Source organism: Heptranchias perlo, unplaced genomic scaffold (assembly GCF_035084215.1).
Source record: "Heptranchias perlo isolate sHepPer1 unplaced genomic scaffold, sHepPer1.hap1 HAP1_SCAFFOLD_591, whole genome shotgun sequence".
Taxonomy (NCBI): Eukaryota; Metazoa; Chordata; class Chondrichthyes; order Hexanchiformes; family Hexanchidae; genus Heptranchias; species Heptranchias perlo.
The window spans coordinates 6,114-19,030 of NW_027139614.1; the positions used below are offsets into that span (position 1 = coordinate 6,114).

The 12,917-nt window shown below is 44.4% G+C and overlaps 1 pseudogene; it reads right to left on the bottom strand.

Moving 5' to 3' along the window:
• Nucleotides 1-2,258: 2,258 nt before the first annotated feature.
• Nucleotides 2,259-12,917, bottom strand: part of LOC137316605 (zinc finger protein 135-like) — a 32,318-nt pseudogene continuing 21,659 nt past the window's right edge.

Sequence of the window (12,917 nt, forward strand, 5' to 3'; positions counted from 1 at the left end):
CCTCTCGAGGCCATTTAATGGCTTCTCACCGGCAAGGGGTCCCCCATCTCCCATCGACCAATAAACTCTTTCAATCAGATGCTTCCTCTCACCCTCACACATTACCACTGTAGCAAGCCGCACACCCACAAACCACAGGTCACACACACTGGCAGCTATTCAACCATGACAGGCACATCACCCAAACACCCTGCAGGACCCTCACTGACACACGTCCCGCTTTCTGGCAGGAGACCCTCTCTCCCCATCTCCCTGTCTTTTTCTCTCTCTCTCCCCCTCTCTCTCTGTCTTTTTCTCTCCCCCTGTCCCTCTCTCTCCCTGTCCCTCTCTCTCCCTGTCCCACTGACTCTCTCTCTGTCTTATTCTCTCTCTCTCTCCCACCCTCTGTCTTTTTCTTTTTCTCTCCCTCTGCCTCTTTCCCCCTCTCTCTCTGTCTCTCTCTCTGTCTTTTTCTCTGTCCCTCTCTCTCCTTCTGCCTTTTTCCCCCTCTCTCTCTCTTTCCCCCTCTCTCTCTGTCTCTCTCTCTGCTTCGCTCCCTCTGCCTCTTTCTCTATTTCTCTCTGTCTCTCTCTGTGCCTCGCTCCCTCTGCCTCGCTCCCCCGTCTCTGCCTTTTTCTCTGTCTCTCTATCCCTCTGCCTCTCTCGCCCTCTCTGTCTTTTTCTCTCTCTATCTCTTTCCATCATCCTCTCTATCTCTCAGCCTCTCTTCCCCTCTCTCTCTGACTTTTTCTCTCTCTCTCTCTCCCCCTCTCTCTCTCCATCATTCTCGCTCTTTTTCTCTCTCTCTCTGTTTTTCTCTCTATCTATCTGTCCCCCTCGCTTTCTCTCTGCCTATCTCCCCCTCTCCCTCTGTCTTTTTATCTCTCTCTGTCTCTCAATGCGTCCTCTAAACTTTCCCATCAAACACTCCCATGGCAGGTACAGCACGAGTTCGATACAGATTAAAGCTCCCTCGACATTGTTCCATCAAACAATCTAGGGTCATGTAAAGCACGGATTAGATATAGAAAAACGCTCTCTATATTGTCCCATCAAACAATCCCAAGGCAGGTGCAGCACGAGTTACAAACAGAGTAAAGCTCCCTCCACACTATCCTATCAAAAACTCCAAGGGCAGGCAGCACGGGTTAGATACAGAGTAAAGCTCCCTCGACACTGAACCATCAAATACTCCCAGGGCAGCTACAGCACTCGTTAGATATAGATTAACGCTCCCTCTACACTCTCCCATCTAACACATGCAGGACAGATACAGCACGGATTAGATAGAGAGTAGAGCTCCCTCTACATTGCTCCATCGAACACTCCGAAGTGCAAATACAGCACGGGTTACATACGGACTAAACTCCCTCGACACTGTTCCATCAAACACGACAGGGGCATGTACTTCTTGTGTTAGATATAGAAAAACTATCTCTACATTGTCCCATCAACATTCCCAGGGCAGGTACAGCACGAGTTAGATGCTGAGTAAAGCTTCATCTACACTGTACCATCAAACACTCCAGGGGCTGGTACAGCAAGGGTTAGCGACAGAGTAAAGCTCCCTGTACTCTGCCCCAGGAAACACTCCCAGGGCAGGTACAGAACCGGTTAGATACCGAGTAAAACTCCAACTACACTGTCCCAACAAACACTCCAGGGGCACGAACAGTACGGGTTATATATATGGAAAAGCTCCCTCTACACTCTCTCCTCAAACATTCCCAAGGCAGGTTCAGCACGGGTTAGATACGGAGCATAGCTGTGCTGTCATTGATCTGGGAGTGTTTGATGGGAGAATGTAGAAGGAGCTTTGCTCTGTATATAACCCATGCTGTCCCTGACCTGAGGTACCAGATGCTGACAAGAGCTGCTCTGATTGATCAAATATCCCATTTCCCAGTACAGACACCCATCACCATGATGACGACAAAGATTCACCTACAAAGGTAACACAAGCCCATCAGCTTCTCCCCCGGACACAGATACTGAGGGACAGAGAGTGTCCGGGACAATGACATTTCTTACTCAATAAGCTATAAGTTAATTCTGTACCTCTTCCCATTAATCCTGGGCTCGACTTGGATCGAATTCTGCTCCTGTTTCCTATCCGATAACAGACAGAGCTCAACATCCCATAATGAGCAGGGCTCAGGGAGGTTGGTTGTTAGGCACTGCTGTGATGTAATCAGGCGGTGCCATTCGGCCCATCAGGTCCTCTCCTTGTCCCTTTCAAGGTGGAGATCTGGGACATCCTGTCTCCAAACAAATCCCACCTGTTGATAGTGAGAATCCCAGAGGAAGGGCCGAGGCCCAGAGTGTGGAACACAAGCAAGGGTGAAAAGAGGAGGAATTTGTGAATCTCTTCCCACACACGGAGCAGGTGAACGGCCCCTCTCCAGTGTGAGTGCGTTGGTGTTTCAGCAGATCATTTCTGCTCTTAAAGCTCTTCTCACACTCAGAACATTTAAAAGGTCTTTTATCGGTGTGAACAAGTTGGTGGGCAGTGAGGTTGGATGAACAAGTGAATCTCTTCCCACACACGGAGCAGGTGAACGGCCTCTCTCCGGTGTGAACACGCTGGTGTCTCAGATGGTGGGATAATTTAATGAACCCCTTCCCACACAAGGAGCAGACGAATGGCCTCTCTCCAGTGTGAACACGCTGGTGTTCAGTGAGATGGGAAGAACAAGTGAATCCCTTCCCACACACGGTGCAGGTGAACGGTCTCTCCCCAGTGTGAACACGTTGGTGTTCAGTGAGGTTGGATGAATACCTGAACTTCGTCCCGCACTGAGAGCAACTGAACGGCCTCTCCCCGGTGTGAGTGCGCTGGTGTTCAGTGAGGCCGGATGAACAAGTGAAACTCTTCCCACACACGGAGCAGGTGAACGGCCTCTCCCCGGTGTGAGTGCGCTGGTGTTTCAGGAGGCTGGATGACCGAATGAATCCCTTCCCACACACGGAGCAGGTGAATGGCCTCTCCCCGGTGTGAGTGCGCTGGTGTTTCAGGAGGCCGGATGACTGAGCGAATCCCTTCCCACACACGGAGCAGGTGAACGGCCTCTCCCCGGTGTGACTGCGTCGATGAGTTTCCAGCCTGGACGGGGAATTGAATCCCTTCCCACAGTCCCCACATTTCCACGGTTTCTCCGTGGTCCGGGTGTCCTTGTGTCTCTCCAGGTTGGATGATCAGTTGAAGCCTCGTCCACACACAGAACACGTGTACGGTTTCTCCCCGCTGTGAATGGTGCGATGTTTTTTCAGGTTATGTAACTGGTTAAAGCTCTTTCCACAGTCAGTGCACTGGAACACTCTCACTCGGGTGTGTGTGTCTCGGTGCTTTGCCGGTCACACTGAACAGACAAGCATTTCTCCTTCTACATTCAAAGACCGATGATATTCAGGTCCTGATGTATCGAGTGACTCTGTCAGATCTTGACATGCTGTTTGGTTTGAGTTTGCCATCAGCAAATCCTCCCCTTCTAATACCCTGTAAAAGGAGTTTACAAAAGTCAGCACTGTAAGTCCAGGATAGAAATTCAGAACAAACAATTCTAATTTCTATGGAACATTCTTTCCTCCGTTTTTTTCCCCAAAGCTGCAAATCCCCATCCCACACACTCTCCCTCCTTCCTGTGCTGAAATCCAAACCGAGCACAACATTTACAATGTGCTCTGAGTGTTCTCCATTCTCTGAAGGTGCTGAGTTCAGTTCGACACTCACTGGTCCCCCTCCCTCTCCCTCCTCCTCTGAAGGTGCTGACTCTGGATTCATTAGCCACTATTTTATATTTACGACCTCGTTTTGGACTCCCCCACAAGTGGAAACGTTTTCTCCACATCGACCCTATCAAAACCTCTCATCATCTCAAAGACCACTATCAGGTCACCCCTCAGCCTTCTCTTTTCTGGAGAAACGAACCCCAGCCTGTTCAGCCTTTCCTGATAACTGTATCCTCTCAGTTCTGTTACAATCCTTGTGAATATTTTTAGCAATTTCTCCAATGCCTCTATATCCTTTTTATAATATGGAGATCAGAACTGTGCACCGTACTCCAAGCCTGGTCTAACTAAGGTTCGATGCAAATTTAACATAACGTCTCTGCTTTTCAATTCTATTCCTCTAGGAATAAATCCCAGTGCTTAAATTGCCATTTTTACTGCCCGATTAACCTGAATCGCTCCATTTGGTGATTTGTGTATCTGGACCCTGAGATCTCTTTGCTCTTCTATCCCATCTAGACTCTTATTATCTAAGCAATGTGTGGCCTCCTTATTCTTCCGACAAAATGCACCACCTCACATTTATCTGTTTTTAAATGTCTTTCCCATTACACGCCCATTCTGCAAATTTATTAATGTTCTTTTGCATTTTGACACATTCTTCCTTTGTATTAAATACACCCCCCAATTTGCTGACATTCACAAATTTTGAAATTTTACTTCCGATTCCCAGATCTTTGACATAAATTGTGAACAACAATGTTCCCAGCACTGATCCCTATGGAACACCACTTCCCACCTTTTGCCAGTCTGAGTAACTACCCTTAACCCCTACGCTCTGTTTTCTGTTTTGTAGCCAGCTTGCTATCCATTCTGCTGCTGTCCCCTGACTCCACACACTCTGACCTTAATCACGAGCCCACAATGTTGCACCTTATCGAAGGCCTTTGAAAATTCAAACATATTACATCTACTGCATGAACCTTGTCTATTCTTTCTGTTCCTTCTTCACCAATTCAGTAAGTTTGGTCAAGCATGACTTTCATTTCTGAAATCCATGCTGACTATTCTTTATTATATTTTCCTTCTCTCGATGTTTCTGTTACATTTTTGAGCAAAGTTTCCATTCTCTTTACTACCACTGAGGTTAAGCGAACTGGTCTATAGTTCGCTGGACTTGTTCTATCTCCCTTTTAAATATAGGTTTACATTAGTTGTCTGCCAGTCTTCTGGCAATATTCACTTTTCGAATGAAACTGTATATATATATATATATATATATATAATGATATAGTGCCTCCGCTATCTCCTCCCGAACTTCTTCTAATATTCCCAGATGCAGTCCATCCGGACCAGGGGTCCTATCCTCTCCAAGTTTGATTAGTTTATCAATTATCTCCCCCCTCTCTATCTTAAATGTCTTTGTATCTTGTTGGATCTCTTCTTCTAATGTCATGGGCACCACGTTAGTCTCCCTGTTAAATATTGAGGCAAAGAAAAATTTTGATTAATAATTCAGTGATTTTGCTGTCATTCCCTGTGAGCTAATTGTGTGTATCACTTAGTGGCCCGATCCCTATGCTCATTTTTCTTTTGTTATTTATAAGTCTGTAGAATACTTTACAATTTATTTTATATTAGTTGATGATTTAATTTTGTAGTTCCTATTTGTTTTCCTAATTGTTTTTAACTTCTTTCCTAACCTCTTTGTATTCCCTTTTGTCGTCCTCTCCTATACTGTGTTTACTTAGACTGTGCCTTTTCCTTTAGTATCAATTTTACCGGATCTCTTTGTTCATCCATGGTGTTTCATTATTGGCGAGTTTGTTCCTGCTCTTTAGAGGAATATATTTCTCCTGAACACTAATGATCACCATTTTAAATATTTCCCACTGCTGTTTTATCTCTTTGTCATTTTTCCCCAGTTCACCTTCCCGAATTCTATCCGCATCCACTCAACATTATCCTTTTTTCCAACCTATTACTTTGGTCTTTGTCTTACTTATTTCTTTCTCAATCATTATTTCAAACGTTATTATGTTATGATCGCTATTGCCTAGATGTTCCCCATACACTTACTTCTCTTATCTGCTCTGGTTCATTTCCCATTACTAGATCCAGCAATGATTCCTCTCTTGTTGGGCTTCCCACATACTGGGTAAGAAAGGAGTCCTGTCCACACTGGAAAAACTCCATTCCCCTTTCACCTTTCCCCACCTTTTCTTGACAGTTTATTTGGGGGGAGTTGAAATCTGCCGTGATTATTATTCGATGTTTTTTAATCATTTTATAGATTTCTCTTCATATTTCATCCTCCACTTCCCTTCCACTATTCCGTGCCCTGTAGATTATATCTATTAACGGGATCGATCCCTTCTTATCCTTTGTCTCAATCCATGTGGATTCTGTTTCTTTTTTAATGTAACCACATCCCTTTTTTCTGTTGCCATTATGTTGTCTCTAATTAGTACAGCTACCCCACTCCCTCACCCCCACTTCTTCCTTCATGATTCTTTCTCAATACTTTATATCCTGCAATATTTAACTGCCTGACCTGTTCCTCATGTTGCCATCTTTCAGTTATCCCCACCACATCTGGCTCCTCCCTTTGAATTATTACCTCCAGTTCCCCCATTTTGTTTCAGATGCTGTGCACATTGCTGTACAGGTATTTTAATTTGCTTTTAGTCATTGTTCCCCTCACTTTACTTTTAACAGTCATTTTGTACTGATGTTCTATAACTGTATTTGTTCCCTGACCACTCATGTTGTCCTGTTTTTAATTCAGTTCCGAACTACCGAAAGTCCCTTTTCTTCCCTGTGTCATTGGTCCTATCATGGACCACGACAACTGGATCTTCCCAATCGCTTTCCATGTTCCTCTCCAGTTGCTCCGAGATATCCTTTACCCTTGCACCAGGTGGTCAACACACCCTCCTGGACTCTCGGTCACAACTGCAGAGGACGCTGTCTGTTCCCCTAATTATTGAATCCTCTATGATTACAACCTTTATATTCTGCTCTTCACTCGCACCCCCACTTGGACTGCCTCCTGCTCCACCATGTCATGGTTAGCATTCTGACTGTCCAGCTCACAGCCTGCATCCTTATCCTCACAGGTAGCAAGTACATTGTACCTGTTGGACAGGACCAGGGTCTGCAGGACCTCCTTCTCTACCTCTCCTTGGTTACCCTTACCCTGTTCACTTATGTGTCGGAGTGTCTCTAACTCATATTCAAGCTCAAAGGCTCTCAGCCGCAGTGTCTCAAGTGCTTTGATCGACCTGAATCCTGAGCTGAGAATTGTATCATATTAAAGTCCGCAGTCACCATCCACCAGTGTGTGGTTTTAAATATTAAAAACACTTAATATATCTGTGAAACTTGACTTTAACGTTCCAAAACCTTACTGATTTTCAGGAATAAATTAAACTTCTAATTATAAATAAATGCATTCTCTAACATCCCCAACTTAGCGAACCTGCTTTAACTATTCTCACATCCTCTGGGTCTTGTATATGTCTTTTATTTCTCTACTTTCTCACCACCTTTACTGTTCTGTTATTATCAATTCTTTCAATTCCCCACCTCCTGTTCTCCACTTTCCTTCTGTATGTTCTCGCTCTCTCTCTCCATGTCCAATCACTCTGTCCTGCCTTCTAAGCTATCCATCTGCAATATCTCCCAGCTCTGCTGAAGAGCTGTCCCTGACCAGTCACCATTTCTCCTTCATTTACAGCCGCTCCCTGACCGTTCACCATTTGTCCTTCATTTACAGACACTCCCTGACTTAGCATAATTTCTTCTTCCTTTACAGATGCTCCCTGATTGGTCACGATGTTACCTTCACTTACAGATGTTTCCTGAGCCAACACCATCTCACCTTCATTTACAGACCCTCCCTGAGCCATCACCATTTTGCATTATTTTACAGATGCTCCCTGATGCAACATTTTTCCTTCATTTACAGACACTCCCTGACCCAACATCTTTCCTTGATTTACCGACGCTCCCTGATCGGTATTTATTCCTACTTCATTTACAGACGCTCCCTCACCCATCAGCATTTCTCCATTATTTACAAATGCTCCCTTATAATTCATAATTTTTCTTTCATGTACAGACACTCCCTGACCAGTTGCTATTTCTCCTTCATTTACAGACGCTCCCTGACCCGTCACCATTTCTGCCGCATTTACAGATGCTCCCTGACCAGTCACCATTTCTCCTTCATTTACAGACACTCCCTGAACGATCACCACGTCTCCTTCATTTACAGACGCTCCCTTCTCGGTCACTATTTCTCCTTCATTTACAGATGCTCCCTGACCGATCATTTCTCCTTCATTCACAGACGCTCACAGACCGATCACCATTTCTCCTTCATTTACAGACGCTCCCTGACCGATCACCATTTCTCCTTCATTGACAGACGCTCCCTGACCAGTCACCATTTCTCCTTCATTTACAGACACTCCCTGACCGATCACCATTTCTCCTTCATTTACAGACGCTCCCTGACCAGTCACCATTTCTCCTTAATTTACAGACGCTCCGTGACCGATCACCATTTCTCCTTCATTTACAGACACTCCCTGACCGATCACCATTTCTCCTTCATTCATAGACGCTCCCTGACCGATCACCACTTCTCCTTCATTCATAGACGCTCCCTGACCGATCCCCATTTCTCCTTCATTTACAGACGCTCCCTGACCGATCCCCATTTCTCCTTCATTTACAGACGCTCCCTGACCATTCACCATTTCTCCTTCATTTACAGACGCTCCCTGACCGATCCCCATTTCTCCTTCATTTACAGACGCTCCCTGATTCGATGAGTCACGAGGTTTGACGCTGACACTGCGCATGCTCGGAGGCCGCGGGCCGTGTGTTGAGTTTCGGGTCTGATCTGAACCGGAGCCCCCGGAGTGTAGAGAGAGAGAGGAGAATGTTCACTGTTTGATATTCGGGCCCGGGGCCGCACTCGGGGTTTGTGAAGCCCCCGCCCCCTCCCCCGGGGTTTATTAACCCGCTCCCCCCGCCCATCTCTCACCTGTTGCCGACACGATCTCGGCCTCACTCCCCGCCCGCCGCGCATGCTCAGCTCACACTGCCCGGGTGATTGACGGGAGCTCCGGATCAATAGGAAGAGCGGAGAGGGGCTGGAGGACCGAGCGGGCGGTTGGTCCTCCAACCAATGGCAGTGGGTGAGGGGCGGGACTTGCGGCACCGAGTGGGCGGGGCTGAGCCCGGATCTCCCTCATTGGCTGAAACTCTGCATCAATTTTAAACCTGATTGATGTCAAACTCGAGGGAAAAAACTGGACTTTAATAAAGGACAAAGAGGAGGGAATATTGGAGGGAATAACACAGTGTAGGGATAAAATGGATTAATTCAGGACAGACAGCAGGGAATATTGGAGGGAATAACACAGTGTAGGGATAAAATGGATTAATTCAGGACAGACAGCAGGGAATATTGGAGGGAATAACACAGTGTAGGGATAAAATGGATTAATTCAGGACAGACAGCAGGGAATATTGGAGGGAATAACACAGTGTAGGGATAAAATGGATTAATTCAGGACAGACAGCAGGGATTATTGGAGGGAATAACACAGTGTAGGGATAAAATGGATTAATTCAGGACAGACAGCAGGGAATATTGGAGGGAATAACACAGTGTAGGGATAAAATGGATTAATTCAGGACAGACAGCAGGGAATATTGGAGGGAATAACACAGTGTAGGGATAAAATGGATTAATTCAGGACAGACAGCAGGGAATATTGGAGGGAATAACACAGTGTAGGGATAAAATGGATTAATTCAGGACAGACAGCAGGGATTATTGGAGGGAATAACACAGTGTAGGGATAAAATGGATTAATTCAGGACAGACAGCAGGGAATATTGGAGGGAATAACACAGTGTAGGGATAAAATGGATTAATTCAGGACAGACAGCAGGGATTATTGGAGGGAATAACACAGTGTAGGGATAAAATGGATTAATTCAGGACAGACAGCAGGGAATATTGGAGGGAATAACACAGTGCAGGGATAAAATGGATTAATTCAGGACAGACAGCAGGGAATATTGGAGGAAATAACACAGTGTAGGGATAAAATGGATTAATTCAGGACAGACAGCAGGGAATATTGGAGGGAATAACACAGTGTAGGGATAAAATGGATTAATTCAGGACAGACAGCAGGGATTATTGGAGGGAATAACACAGTGTAGGGATAAAATGGATTAATTCAGGACAGACAGCAGGGAATATTGGAGGAAATAACACAGTGTAGGGATAAAATGGATTAATTCAGGACAGACAGCAGGGAATATTGGAGGGAATAACACAGTGTAGGGATAAAATGGATTAATTCAGGACAGACAGCAGGGATTATTGGAGGAAATAACACAGTGTAGGGATAAAATGGATTAATTCAGGATAGACAGCAGGGAATATTGGAGGGAATAACACAGTGTAGGGATAAAATGGATTAATTCAGGACAGACAGCAGGGAATATTGGAGGGAATAACACAGTGTAGGGATAAAATGGATTAATTCAGGACAGACAGCAGGGATTATTGGAGGGAATAACACAGTGTAGGGATAAAATGGATTAATTCAGGACAGACAGCAGGGATTATTGGAGGGAATAACACAGTGTAGGGATAAAATGGATTAATTCAGGACAGACAGCAGGGATTATTGGAGGAAATAACACAGTGTAGGGATAAAATGGATTAATTCAGGACAGACAGCAGGGATTATTGGAGGGAATAACACAGTGTAGGGATAAAATGGATTAATTCAGGACAGACAGCAGGGATTATTGGAGGGAATAACACAGTGTAGGGATAAAATGGATTAATTCAGGACAGACAGCAGGGATTATTGGAGGGAATAACACAGTGTAGGGATAAAATGGATTAATTCAGGACAGACAGCAGGGATTATTGGAGGGAATAACACAGTGTAGGGATAAAATGGATTAATTCAGGACAGACAGCAGGGATTATTGGAGGGAATAACACAGTGTAGGGATAAAATGGATTAATTCAGGACAGACAGCAGGGATTATTGGAGGGAATAACACAGTGTAGGGATAAAATGGATTAATTCAGGACAGACAGCAGGGAATATTGGAGGGAATAACACAGTGTAGGGATAAAATGGATTAATTCAGGACAGACAGCAGGGATTATTGGAGGAAATAACACAGTGTAGGGATAAAATGGATTAATTCAGGATCGACAGCAGGGAATATTGGAGGGAATAACACAGTGTAGGGATAAAATGGATTAATTCAGGACAGACAGCAGGGAATATTGGAGGGAATAACACAGTGTAGGGATAAAATGGATTAATTCAGGACAGACAGCAGGGATTATTGGAGGGAATAACACAGTGTAGGGATAAAATGGATTAATTCAGGACAGACAGCAGGGATTATTGGAGGGAATAACACAGTGTAGGGATAAAATGGATGAATTCAGGACAGACAGCAGGGATTATTGGAGGGAATAACACAGTGTAGGGATAAAATGGATTAATTCAGGACAGACAGCAGGGATTATTGGAGGAAATAACACAGTGTAGGGATAAAATGGATTAATTCAGGACAGACAGCAGGGATTATTGGAGGGAATAACACAGTGTAGGGATAAAATGGATTAATTCAGGACAGACAGCAGGGAATATTGGAGGAAATAACACAGTGTAGGGATAAAATGGATTAATTCAGGACAGACAGCAGGGATTATTGGAGGGAATAACACAGTGTAGGGATAAAATGGATTAATTCAGGACAGACAGCAGGGAATATTGGAGGGAATAACACAGTGTAGGGATAAAATGGATTAATTCAGGACAGACAGCAGGGATTATTGGAGGAAATAACACAGTGTAGGGATAAAATGGATTAATTCAGGACAGACAGCAGGGATTATTGGAGGAAATAACACAGTATAGGGATAAAATGGATTAATTCAGGACAGACAGCAGGGATTATTGGAGGGAATAACACAGTGTAGGGATAAAATGGATTAATTCAGGACAGACAGCAGGGATTATTGGAGGGAATAACACAGTGTAGGGATAAAATGGATTAATTCAGGACAGACAGCAGGGATTATTGGAGGAAATAACACAGTGTAGGGATAAAATGGATTAATTCAGGACAGACAGCAGGGATTATTGGAGGGAATAACACAGTGTAGGGATAAAATGGATTAATTCAGGACAGACAGCAGGGAATATTGGAGGGAATAACACAGTGTAGGGATAAAATGGATTAATTCAGGACAGACAGCAGGGATTATTGGAGGAAATAACACAGTGTAGGGATAAAATGGATTAATTCAGGACAGACAGCAGGGAATGTTGGAGGAAATAACACAGTGTAGGGATAAAATGGATTAATTCAGGACAGACAGCAGGGAATATTGGAGGGAATAACACAGTGTAGGGATAAAATGGATTAATTCAGGACAGACAGCAGGGAATATTGGAGGGAATAACACAGTGTAGGGATAAAATGGATTAATTCAGGACAGACAGCAGGGATTATTGGAGGAAATAACACAGTGTAGGGATAAAATGGATTAATTCAGGACAGACAGCAGGGAATATTGGAGGGAATAACACAGTGTAGGGATAAAATGGATTAATTCAGGACAGACAGCAGGGATTATTGGAGGGAATAACACAGTGTCGGGATAAAATGGATTAATTCAGGACAGGCAGCAGGGAATATTGGAGGGAATAACACAGTGTAGGGATAAAATGGATTAATTCAGGACAGACAGCAGGGAATATTGGAGGGAATAACACAGTGTAGGGATAAAATGGATTAATTCAGGACAGACAGCAGGGAATATTGGAGGAAATAACACAGTGTAGGGATAAAATGGATTAATTCAGGACAGACAGCAGGGAATATTGGAGGAAATAACACAGTGTAGGGATAAAATGGATTAATTCAGGACAGACAGCAGGGATTATTGGAGGGAATAACACAGTGTAGGGATCAAATGGATTAATTCAGGACAGACAGCAGGGATTATTGGAGGGAATAACACAGTGTAGGGATAAAATGGATGAATTCAGGACAGACAGCAGGGATTATTGGAGGGAATAACACAGTGTAGGGATAAAATGGATTAATTCAGGACAGACAGCAGGGAACATTGGAGG